This window comes from Pseudorasbora parva, chromosome 2 (assembly GCF_024679245.1).
Source record: "Pseudorasbora parva isolate DD20220531a chromosome 2, ASM2467924v1, whole genome shotgun sequence".
NCBI classification, from domain to species: Eukaryota; Metazoa; Chordata; class Actinopteri; order Cypriniformes; family Gobionidae; genus Pseudorasbora; species Pseudorasbora parva.
In genome coordinates, this window is record NC_090173.1 from 32093253 (window position 1) to 32107088 (window position 13836).

Genomic DNA, 13836 nt, shown 5'->3' on the forward strand with positions numbered 1-13836 from the left:
CCATATCTGGTCAATCAGAGCGGAGTAGGTTTGCAGAAAGGAGGGAGTTAGAGAGAGACAGAATCTTCAGACGAGTCTTTAAAAATTACTTAAAAATTATTGGTATATGACAATGGTAAATTATGTGCAGTGTATATTATGATAAAATGAAAGTGGTTTTTGATCTATGATCCATGTAAACCTGTTGTAGCAGACCTCCAAAATAAAATGAAGAATCTATAAAATAGCATAATAGGGTCACACATTTTACTGAAGCTAGATGCACACAACCCCCATTTAAAATGCCGGAAAACTGAATGTGGAATGTTTTACATGTGTGGCGGGATAGTGAGAGTACGAGCCATGCATGCATGTTAGTGCACGTGAGAACTGAAGGACTGTAACCTGATCCATTGCTGGCACTGGGGAACCATGGCACAAACCTTCCAGCCGAGGGGAAATGAGCGGAGGGAAATATTTACCATTTAAAAATGGCCAGATTTCAGCTCCACAGGCTTCATTCCAGCCATAAAAGCCCCTCTCCACAATGCCATACTCCCTATAAACCCTATAGCTGTAATATTTTCACATTTAATTTACCCACGAAAACAGGTGGCTCACATTAAGAAAAAAAATGTGAATCAAAATGGCTGTACTGTACATTGAAACAATGTGACAAATCATTCGGTCCATAATCGTTGACAATGGACTTGGAACTTTAAAAATGGCTAATTTTCATAAATAAATAAAATCTTACCTTATAAACTTTTGATGTCCTTCAAATGTTATCTGCTAATCCTGGAAGTAAAAAACAAAACTGTGTTATCAAGAAAAAGTCTCAATTGGTATTTACACATAATATGTTAGCCATTTCTCTGAAGAAATCCATTTAACCACAGCTAATCTCTGTTATGCATGGAATCTATAGTGCCAGTATTCATTTACCAAGCACAAGCAGTATGATTTTCAGCTTAATTGTTTCTGGAAATATTGTTTGAGCATATCTATAGTATATTCTACAAACTACAGTATATTTTAAATACATTTGATGGAAAATATTAGTGTTAAATCTACTGTAACTTAAATTAAGTTGGGCAAAAATATCTATTTTTTTGATTAATCGCAATCTTCATTCAAAATCATTCTTAAAAATCGCAAGATTAATCATCTTAAAATGATGGTTATTTTCAGTGACTGCGTAAAAATGTTTTTGTACTGTGCTGACTATTAGGCAGGTGTCACTGCCTCTGCTGAACTCCCTCGGCTGAATCTTTTGCTTTATCTGCAACAAAATAATATTTTACCCAAGCTGTGAATAACTCCTGCATTGACTGTGAGTGTGATGAAATAAAAATATCATGTACCGCTATGTCAAGAAAATATTTTATTGAATTGTCTTTGCAGGCTACATGCAAAAACAAACATATATTGTAATCAGTGTAGTCAGATTCATGACCAGATGGCTCATATGAACAGTTCAAAAACAAAGTGGAACCAGTGTAGCCCAGTTATTAAAATAATTTTAATAAATATTTAAGAAAGACTAAATTCATCATTTAAATCACTGCTTTAGATCATTTACAGCATTAGCTTAGAGAAAATGTATTTCATATGGAAGTAAAAATCTAACTGAAATAGAATCGGCTCATCAATACTCTGTATCAATACTCAAGCCTTAGTTAATTAAATTATACAACACTAAAGACAAAAAAATGCCATGTCAAATCTATACAATGCAAAATGTAAAGGAAATCAGTTTCACATCCTGAAGAACTTAAACCAGGTGAGCTGTTGAGGGGCAAAGTTTCATTAGAATGCTTCCGTCAGCATATCCTGACCTTTAAAAGTGAAGCTGTGGATAAGACTGCATTCCTAATGACATTACCTGCCTGTGCTTCACTGCCAGACCTCATCACCTGCAAAACTCTTTTGATCCAGTTACAGTGGTCCGAAGGAGAGAGGACTAACTGCACACTGCTAAATATTGCGCATCCTATATTTATGGTCAACGCTAAAATTATTAACCAAACGGATGAGGTAAGGAGCATGTGCGCGCATGCCTGCGTTTGTTTCAGCGCCGCAGGTCATGCAACTTCAACTGAACCGAGAGAAATTACAGAGGTCAGGCATCGTTCATTTGCACTCATTAAGTCAAATATCCCAAGTGGCCTGACCAACTGCACCTATGAACAAGCAGCGAATGCATTCAGCTTTATTTGATGATGCTTTCTATATAAATCCAAGTCTAATTTAAACAGACCTTCAACCAGAATGCTCCACAAAGGGTTTGATGAACACTTCCTTCCTTCATGAGAGGTCTGAATATACATGTGCTGGGTTGATGCCACACCACTGGAAATCATCTCAGTTTCTGTCTTTTGTTCCTTTCTGATCAGAGTCAGACCAATGTCACTTTCCTTTCTATTTAAATTAGAGGATAAATCTAGAGTCTAAACTCCAAGATGTAATACTTTCAAGGCACAGATTCTTAACACTAACATGCTTGAGAGAGATGGATAGATGGATTGATGGAGAGAGTGAGATGAAATTTTAAATCAAATGTTGTATTTGTTAACATTACTTAATGCATTGTGAATTGACAATGTCAATTAATAAAAATCCAGCAGTGAATTGTTAAACAAATATCAATAAATACTGTAATAAATGTATTGCTCAATGTTAGTTCATGTTAGTTACATAACAAATGAGACCTTTATAGTAAAGTGTCACCAAAAATGATGATAATTAAAGCATGTTAGAGTTAAGAACCCACCTGAAAATAAAATATTTTTTATGCATTCATATACAGTACTGGACAAAGGGAACATTGCTATTTTTAATGCGTTTGAAAGAAGTCTGTTAAGCTCATCAAGTCTGCATTTACTTGATCAATAATGATGCTCAAAATTAAGTTTTGCATCACAGGAAAAAAATCCCCCCTGAAATCAATAATTATATCCCTTAAAACTCATCTTTGATCTCTAAAAAGAGATTATAGATTGCATAGATTGTAACTCTACACCAGGGGTTACACACAAAGAATGGTGTGAAAAGGGAAAAACATCCAGTATGCGGCAGTCCTGTGAAAATGCCTTGTTGATGCTAGAGGTCAGGGGAGAATGGGCCAACTGATTCAAGCTGATAGAAGATCAACTTTGACTGAAATAACCACTCGTTACAACCGAGGTATGCAGCAAAGCATTTGTGAAGCCACAACACGCACAACCTTGAGGCGGATGGGCTACAACAGCATAAGACCCCACCGGGTACCACTCATCTCCACTACAAATACACTCTAAAAAATAATTCAGTGGCTTAGTAAATATCACAGTAATAATTAACTTTACTAACTTAATAAAATCTCTCAATATCATTTACTTGATGGTTTAATTAAACATACCAAAATAATTGACTAAAAATCCAACAGTTAATTTTGTCTAAAATGTATAGTTATATTTAAGTTTTTTTCACTAAAATAATTTAGTATTCAAATAACCAATTATTTATTTTAAATATACTTAATACATTTGCGAAATTTATTTCAAAATATTTGAGAATGGAGAATTAAACCGATCTGTTTCAAGAACCACAAATATTACTTAATTAAAATCAAGATTATTAATATTTAACACACACTGAAGAAATTGAGTAAGTTTACTCGATTAAAACAATGCGCCCCTCCCCCACCCTCTGACGTGACGACAGCTCGACGGTTGAGTGAGTGCGGATATTTGAATTCTCCTCAGTCACCAGAGAGCAGTTTCTTCTTCTCAGCGTCGCAGAATTGGGGCATTTCCTCTGTGAAATTCAGGTTTGTATGTTTTTTTTTTATTATCTATATAATCATTACTGTGCTTAAAGGCATTTTATTTAATTCAAAACAACATACAGGGACAGTGTGAGTCACCTTAAGTTAACGTGTGGCGTTGGTCTTTGAAGCGCCTGCTGTGTTGCTCAAAACACACAACTTTATTCCTAAAGATAATGAATATTATGAATTTGGATGATAAAATCTTATTAAAACTGGGCACTGTTTGTTTATTGTCAGGTTATGGAGTCTGGCGCCTCGCGGTCTCAAGTTCAAAGTCCACCCGCAGACCGCTAACCTTAGTTACTCTCAGGTTTGAAAAACAGCGCTGATACGGTGGAAATGGGATAACAGACCGGTTGATTACACTTGAATTACTTTTAAATGTTTAATTTTTACTTCTTAAATGTTTGTTACATGAGTTTAAATGTTGTAAAATAACTGTTATTCTTTACATGTCAAAACAGTAATATATGCTGTAACGTTATTGCTGTACTCATCGACAATAAAGGCCATGTCATGTATGTGTTTGTGTTGACTGTGGAGTATTTTACAAAGGTTTAGAAGAAATTAAAGTTATGCTATACAAGTTAGTAATACTCATAAATAAAAACAGTTCATATTAGTCATAAATATTGGTTTTTAAAATGCTTTTTACCCATTTTTTTCTACTCAATTGAATTTGTTAATGTAACAAATGCAGTTACTCAGATCTACTTAATTTTTTTACTTACATTTACTCAGATCATATGGTGTCTATAATTGATTTCACTGCTTTAAAATGTACTCAATTTTTTTAGTGTAAAAATGTTTCACCAAAAAAATTGAGTAAATCATAGTATTAGTTTTTAGAGTGTAGGAAAAAGAGGCTACAGTTTGCACGAGCTCACCAAAATTAGACAGTTGAAGACCGGAAAAATGTTGCCTGGTCTAATGAGTCTTGATTTCTGTTGAGACATTCAGATGGTAGAGTCAGAATTTGGCGTAAACAGAATGAGAACATGGATCCATCATGCCTTGTTACCACTGTGCAGGCTGGTGGTGGTGGAGGATGTTTTCTTGGCACACTTTAGGCCTCTTAATGCCAATTGGCCATCGTTTAAATGCCACGGCCTACCTGAGCATTGCTTCTGACCATGTCCATCCCTTTATGACCACCATGTACCAATCCTCTGATGGCTACTTTCAGCAGGATAATGCACCATGTCAGTCATGCCCCCACAGTCACCAGGTCTCAACCCAAACGGGAGCTTCGTACCCTGGATGTGCATCCCACAAATCTCCATCAACTGCAAGATGCTATCCTATCAACATGGGCCAACATTTCCAAAGAATGCTTTCAGCACCTTGCAGAATCAATGCCACATAGAATTAAAGCAGTTCTGAAGGCGAAAGGGGGTCAAACACAGTATTAGTATGGTGTTCCTAATAATCCTTTAGGTGTGTGTGTATAATATATTTGTACTGGTTTTATTTCTAAAAAATTATATAGTTTTATAGGAGGACTATTCATAGACTTGGCAAATACATTTTTCAGAAGTTTGTAGGTACAGACATCCTTTGTGGCAGTTCTTAGTAGTTTTTTCTAAAGCTTTTATATAATTCATATCGATATCGGAATTATATCGTATCGACCGAAATTAAGAAAAATATCGTGACATGAATTTTGGCCATATCGTCCAGCCCTAATTGTAACACAAGCGTTATTGAAAATGTACCGAGTAAAATATTACAGAAAATTGATTAGTAATGCCTTACTACTGCATTACAGCAAAAAGTAATGTTACTGTAAAGCATTACTTTTGTAACGTGTTACTCCCAACACGTTTGTATTAGGAATGAAACGATTACTGGTTTCACGATAAAATGTACTGACGGTTATTCAATCATTTAAAATTTAATTATCATTAAAACCGTCAGTGATTTTCACGATTTTGAAAACTTGCGGTAAATCCTATCCAGTCTGGTGCAGGCGCGCGCAGCGCGTGACGCAACGCTGTTTTCTGAATGAGAAGAAATGACAGAATGCAGTAACAGCACCGGGAGATTTTCCAGCCTTCTAAAAGTACAACATCTGAGGTGTGGCCATATTTTGGCTTTTACAAAAGTCCTGAGGGAAAATTAATCGAAGATGCTCGGTCACCCTGTCTGCAGCAGAACATGCTAGAAGAAAGTCGCTGTAATAGAGGAAACACTTCAAATCTGCAAAGGTTTGCGAACGCAAGGCAAATGGACTTTGACCTCAATACCAAATCTACGTCTGGGAAATAATAGCGTGAAGCTTGAGCTAAAGACGAACGAACACGTTCGGACACGAATACGGTGACATTTAAGGAATACAATTCAGGCGTGACATTAACACCCGCCGTTTGTTTGGTGTATTTCGGCTGTGTCGTTTAACACAGTCACTCACGTCGCTGTTGCTATAGTCACCTACTTATTATAGGCTTCTCAAAAGCCATCTGTTATAATCATGTTGCGCATTATAACCTATCACACGTGTTTCTATTGAGTTTATTAATGCAATGTCTAATAATCTGATACGTTCAGATAAACCAGTTTTGTTCAGAGCGCGCTCTCACTCACTAAAATCTGCACTCGAAACAGAGATGAATGTGCGCTGTCCACAGGAGATTCATTCAGCATACGGTTGAATGTTTTTGTTCTAGCCTATTTCAGCAGCAAATATAGTTTAAAACAAACACAGCAGAACCATAGCACATCCAATATGACTGACATAAAGTTGGCTTGACGTTCGAGATTCGCAAATTTAGGGACCGTCTCTAAAGTTACATATAACATTGGTATGCACATTTGTATAAAACTAACTGTAAAGTGTTCATCTAGGTGTCTGGTATAATAAACTTCTTTTGGATTCTTAATATGAAACGCACTGTACGCAATTGTCAGCCATTATCAAATAATAATTGGTGGCTTTTAGCACAGGTAGTGAGTCATAGTTTGGTTTCGATTTGAGTCATTGGCAGCCTGTTGCGCTGATTAATCTTTGGGATAATTATAAAAGCATCCACAGCTGTTCGCACTCAAGTAGTGATCAGTTTGTATTTAAAGGGGGGGTGAAACACTCAGTTTCAGTCAATCTCATGTCAATTGTTGAGTACCTATCGAGTAGTATTGCATCCTACATATCGCCGAAAAGTCTTTAGTTTTATTATATTTATAAAAGAAATATGGGCTGTACCGAGTCTTTCTGGAAAAAAACGAGCGCCTGGAGGCGTATCGTGTGGGCGGAGCTAAAGAATGACAAATGCGCACAAAGCAGTGACGTCCTCAAGCGTGGAGAAACTCATGGCTATTGATTCTTAGCTAATACAGATAATGGTCCAGAATCATTCGGAGGCTGAAATAAATTGAACAGGAGAAACAGCAACAGCAGGACGTCCGTCTCCGTGGTATGTACTGTATTTAGTGGCCTGTCAACATTTGTGTGTCTTTACTCGCAGTTTATGAGGACACGATTCGGTTTATGGACTATTGTATGCGACTAAACCTTAGCAGTAGCAAGTAAAACGGTTTTGCACGTCAGACTAGTGTAACGTTATACATAGAACAACAATGGAGTAACCGTTAGCGAATTTTAAACGATCGTGTCGTTTACTCACGCGACGATAGCCAACAGCACAGACATTTGAAGCAGTTTTACTCACCGGCTGCTTCCAAAGCAGGACCGAACCTTTATCGCTGGGACCGCTCCGTCAAAAACACACTTCTTTGGTATGATTTGGTAAAGTCCTGACAGCAGTGAACGGTGGAGATCCACTTTTGCAACGCGACTGAAGCGATGTTGTAAAGCTTCAAGTCATTTCTGCATTCAAATTGGTTCAAATGCAGCGCTGCCTTCCCGGAATGCTGTGCTGAAGCGTTGAAGTCACCCATAGGAATAAAGTGGAGCGCGGCGCCTGGATCGACCGGATTTGCATCTGAGCGAGTGTTTATGGGAGTGCATTTGCTCTCTCGCTCTAGTCACGCGCGCATCCTACCGGGAGAAGAGCCCGTACGGCCCATAGAAACTCTCCGAAACTTGTGAGAAACCGGAAGGAGTATTTTTGACAGAGAAATACTCCATCAAACTTCCAACATTAGTTTTTGAAACTTTGTCTATGTTTAGGATGGGAATCCAAGTCTTTAACAGTGTAAAAAGCTCAGTATGCATGAAACAGCATTTCACCCCCCCTTTAATAAGCATGTCAGTGCTGTTGCGGTAGCGTCAGCGGGAGCGTTCAGCCGTCGTGTTCAGCCGCCTTGTGTGAAGACCGACAAGTGTAAAGACATCTTTTTCGACTCTACCTACGATCGACTCCACCGTAGAACGAACACCGAATGGCACTTAAGTATTTATTTCTCTGTCCTCTTTCTTCATCTCTCACAATGTGCTTTCAATACATACCCACTATCTCTAACCCACGCTCCACTATCAGACGCAGACGGCAGCGCAACACTGCTAATCTGCGTCCTATTCCTTTCTCTACTAATATTCCTCCCTCCTTTTCTCTGGGTGGAATTGTCAGTCAGCTGTAAACAAAGCTGACTTCATTCCAGCCTTTGCCACTCAATCTAATCTGAATATTTTGGCCTTGACTGAGACCTGGATCCGTCCAGAAGACTCAGCAACCCCTGCTGCTCTCTCTAATAATTTCTCTTTCTCACACACCCCTCGCCACACTGGCAGAGGTGGAGGCACAGGTTCTCATCACAAACAATTGGAAATACCACACCTCACCTCTCTCTGTAATAACAACTTGAATACCATGCTTTTACAGTTACAGCTCCGGCTAAAATCCATCTTGTAATCATTTACCGCCCTCCAGGTCAATTGGGCACCTTTTTTGAGGAACTAGATGTGCTGCTATCCTCATTCCCTGAGGATGGCAGCCCACTTGTAATCCTTGGTGATTTCAACGTGCACCTGGACAAATGTATGCTACAGATTTTCACTCCCTTCTATCCTCATTCGATCTCAAACTGCTTACTACCTCACACACACACAAATCTGGCAACCAACTTGACCTCATCTACATACGCAACAGCACTACAGAAAACAGTTTGGTCAAACCCTTACACTTCTCTGATCATTACTTCATCGCATTTAATCTACCTTACTACTCGTACACTTCCACTTCCTCTACCAGTTAGTTTCAGAAGAAACCTGCGTTCTCTTTCTCCCTCTCACCTCTCCTCCATTGTGTCATCCTCTCTTCCATCACCTACAATTCTCCTCTATGGATGTCAACACTGCAACAGACACTTTATGTTCCACTTTAACTTCTTGTCTAGATAGTATCTGCCCTCTGTCTTCTAGGCCAGCTTCTTCGTGAACACCGGACCAAACTTAGGGCAGCAGAGAGAAAATGGCGCAAATCAAACGACCCATATGACCTGAGTAAGTATCAATCTATGCTCATTTCTTTCTCGCATGATGTCCATACAGCTAAATCCTCATATTTCCACAACAAAATCTACAGCATCTCAGATACACGCACACTTTTCAGAACTTTCAACTCTCTGCTCTGTCCCCCTCCACCACCTCCCACCACATCTCTATCTGCAGACGATCTTGCCCATTTTTTCACAGATAAAACCACACTCATCAGCAGTCAGTTCCCACCACCACACACACACAATTTTAAAATCACCCACATCCACAGCCAAACATCTTCTCTCCTCCTTCTCTACACTCACTGAGGATGAAGTATCTAAACTTCTCCTCTCCAGCCATCCCACCACCTGCCCTCTAGATCCCATCCCCTCACATCTTCTACAAGCCATCTCCCCTACACTCTTACCAGCACTCACACACATCATCAACACATCTCTCTGCACCGGCATCTTCCCCACCGCATTCAAGCAGGCTCGGGTAACCCCACTGCTTAAAAAACCACATTAGACACATCACTTGTAGAGAACTACAGACCTGTTTCTCTCCTACCATTCATTGCGAAAACACTTGAAAGAGTTGTTTTCAACCAGGTCTCATCTTTCCTCTCACAGTCTAATCAACTGGACGTAAACCAGTCAGGTTTCAAAAAGGGCCACTCAACTGAGACAGCATTATTGTCAGTTACTGAAGCCCTGCGGATGGCAAAAGCTGCTTCCAAATCATCAGTCCTCATCCTCCTTGATCTGTCTGCTGCCTTTGACACTGCGAATCATCAGATTCTTCTGTCCACCCTCTCATCACTGGCCATCACAGGGACTCCACTCCACTGGTTTGAGTCCTATCTCACAGGTAGGTCTTTTAAGGTTGCCTGGAGAGGAGAGGTATCCAAAGCACATCAACTGACCACGGGGTTTATCAGGGCTCAGTGCTTGGACCTCTCCTCTTCTCCATTTACACTACATCATTGGGACCCATCATTCAGGCACATGGCCTCTCATATCATTGCTATGCTGATGACACACAGCTCTACCTCTCCTTTCAACCAGATGATCCCACAGTAGCTGCACGAATCTCAAGCTGTCTGGTGGACATCTCGGCATGGATGAGAAAACATCACCTGCAGCTCAATCTAGCAAAGACTGAGCTGCTTGTTTTCCCTGCTAATCCGACCATACAACACGATTTTACCATCCAGCTAGGTTCATCTTTGATTACCCCTTCAGGGTCGGTCAGAAATCTTGGAGTAATCTTTTATGACCAGCTGTCCTTCAAAGACCACATCTCAAAGACAGCTCGGTCATGCAGGTTTGCATTGCACAACATCAGGAAAATCAAACCGTTCCTTACGGAGCATGAAACACAGCTTCTTGTCCAAGCCCTGGTAATTTCTAGACTTGACAATTGCAATGCTCTTCTGGCAGGACTTCCATCTTGTGCAATCAAACCGCTGCAAATGATCCAGAACGCTGCGGCACGTCTTGTATTCAATGAGCCCAAAAGGACTCATGTCACACCTCTATTCATCTCTCTGCATTGTCTACCACTCGCTGCCCGGATCAAATTCAAAGCTCTGACTCTTGCTTATGGATCTTCCACAAGCTCCGCACCCGCACACTTCGACTCGCTCCTACGAGTCTACACCCCCACCAGAAGCCTTCGCTCAGCTAATGAGCGAAGGCTTGTGGTACCATCACAGAGAGGCATGAAATCCCTCTCCAGGACTTTTTCATTCATTGTTCCTGGTTGGTGGAACGATCTTCTGTCCTCCATACGGACGACAGAATCACTCGCTTCATTCAAAAGACAGGTAAAAACTCATCTCTTCCATGAGCACTTAATCTTACATTTAAAAAAAAAAATCTCCCCTCTACTTCTCTTTTCTTCTTCCCTTCTCTGGTTTTCGCTACTCTGAGTAGTGTACAAATCTTGGTATTTAGGGCACTTTTTGCATTTCTTTGCCTCTTCTTGACGGATCGCTTCCTGTACTCCTGAGTTGTAAGTCGCTTTGGATAAAAGCGTCTGCTAAATGCATAAATGTAAATGTAATATTTAATAAAATAAACTGTCAAATCATATGAAAATATGGATATGATTTATTTTACTGGGATACTGTTTGGCTTGTACACAAAATATGCTAGATTTAAATGCGTCATAGCTAGGGATGGGTACCGAAAACAGGTATTAAACGGGCCCCGGGGGTGAATTTTGAAAGACCGTTGTATCGATAAGCTCGGACGTTATCGGTTCTGCTGTCGGAACTTTTGAAAATACACGTGACGTGTGTGTGTGTGTGTGTGTGTGTGTGTGTGTGCGAGAGAGAGACGCACAAAACGACAGCGGTCAGAACTAAACAGTCAAACATAGCCTGGTTACACTTTAGATCTGTGATAGTCTGATTTTATTTTAGATTTTGGCTTCCAAAGATTAAAATAATAATATTTATGTCTAGCGCAACTTATGTAATTCCCTTTGCAGCAGTAGCCTACACTGCCATTTCTCCCTAAAACTCAAACGCAATGACAGAATCAGCACGATCAGTGATTGTTGTAAAATACAGTCTAGCTACAGTTGGTAAATTGTGGGACGCGTTTAATAATAAAAAGAGCGATTAAAAGCACAAAAATGTCCGCAAGAGATCGTTCCCAAGTCGGCGTGCTCTCTGAAACAGCCGCAACGAGACGAGCAAATTACACTTTCGGTTTCACACTCGCGTCTAAACGATCAAATGTACACAAACATCTATGTCAAAATGACCGGCTTGGAGAGTCTCTTAAACACAACAGTTTAACAGTTTTAGTTTGTGTCTAAAATGGACGTCGTTATTATGGATATTGTGTAGTGTAAAGTGTAGTGCATCTGCCTATTATCAGTCGCCTATAGATCTGCACATCTGTCTTAAAGAGGCAGCGGTGTAAATAAACATGCTGACGAATTACTACGAATTAAGCAACCAAATGCAAACAGAAAATCACTCACAGCTCTTGAATTAATAACTTCAGCTTTAATAAGCATTATTTTGGCTATTTATGATAAACTATGCAGTGTTATTTTACTAGAATTCTTCCTGAAATAAAAGCACTGCGTAGGCTTATATAATGTGTCTTTTTGTTAATTGTGTGTGTGTGTGTGTGTGTGTGTGTGTGTGTGTGTGTGTGTGTGTGTGTGTGTGTGTGTGTGTGTGTGTGTGTGTGTGTGTGTGTGTGTGTGTATATATATATATATATATATATATATATATATATATATATATACACATACATAAAAACTCAAAAAGTACCGATAAGAATACAGTTAAAGTACCGGACCGATAAGCAGTATCAGTAAAAGTAGTAATACCGTTAAAATCTTAACGATACCCATCCCTAGTCATAGCTGATAGGAAACTGATGAGAATATTGCTTGAACATTTTTATAGAGATAATATTAGAGATTATATTTACACCAAATTATTATTTATGAATTATGTGGTGCAATTGACGACGGCCAATATAAGGAAGGAAATCCCACAGAATATAAACTTGCTTTTAAAAAGTGCATAGAGCAGCTTTATTTAATTGTTGTTTGTTGATTTTCAAATATAAAACTTGTTGAAATGTTTTCAGTGTGTGCATTTGTTCTTTTTGAACATTATCTCATTTGAATAAAACCGTGATAATATTGATAACCGTGATAATTTGGGTCACTATAACAGTGATGTGAAATTTTCATACCGTTTCATCCCTAGTTTGTATATAATGGAAACATATTTAATAAATAAAATAATCACGGGTTTTCCCCTTGGCTACTACTCCCAAGTAGTCTACTACTACCGTTTCTAGCCTTTCTGGCACCCTAGGCAAGATTGATGTCTTTCACTAAAAGACGGGACGAAGCCGCAGCCGAAGCCTCGCGCCAGTTTCATATGTTTTAAAGGTTAATCACATATTTTTCAGGGGGGGGGGGCTGAGGCATAAGTTCATAAAAAAGGGCCAACTGACGCCCATGGTTATGACAGTATTACTTGATCAATTTACACTGAACAGCTATCTCTGATGTAATGTTTTTTTTTATTCAAATTAACTATGCTATAATGTTCTGCACCTGAAATAAATGAGCATGGCGTGTGGTCCGTCCAGTACTAACATTCAGTGTAATGTTTTGCTCAATGTTAGGATAGAGCGACCAGCTTAGTAGAGAACAAGTAACCAATAAGTAGGCTAACTTACCTGTATATTTCGCTTTCTTTTTTATATTTACTCTTTTTTTCTTTTCGATACTGAGCCCCTGATGGCTTTGACCTTTTCCTGATGATGAAACTAAAGCACGGATGACGACGTTCCCTGCCACCCTCTACATGATCTCATTACAGCAGCGCCACTTTCACCATGGCGACTTCACTCCAATAATCGCAACTAATCATTATGCCTCGAAATAGCAAAAGAACTAAATATTAATAATAAAATATATATAAAATAAATAAAAAATCTTGTTGGGGACGGCACTGCTACTACTGCCATTTCCATACTTATTTTTCACCAATTTCCTGAGAAGTAACTTTTTTCTGTTGAAAATAGAATTCTCTCTTCTTCTTTTCGTGACATTGCGATTTCTCTCAACTTGGATGGATATTAGATACTGAATGAGCATCCTAAAACTGCCACTACTGCCTTCT

General features: G+C 39.1%; 1 protein-coding gene across 1 annotated transcript in view; it reads right to left on the reverse strand.

Moving 5' to 3' along the window:
- Window positions 1–13836, reverse strand: part of map3k3 (mitogen-activated protein kinase kinase kinase 3) — a 38548-nt gene that overhangs the window by 15191 nt on the left and 9521 nt on the right. Inside the window, 1 exon segment of the mRNA XM_067415968.1 lies at window positions 737–777. The gene's annotated coding sequence lies outside the window, so the exon portion shown is untranslated.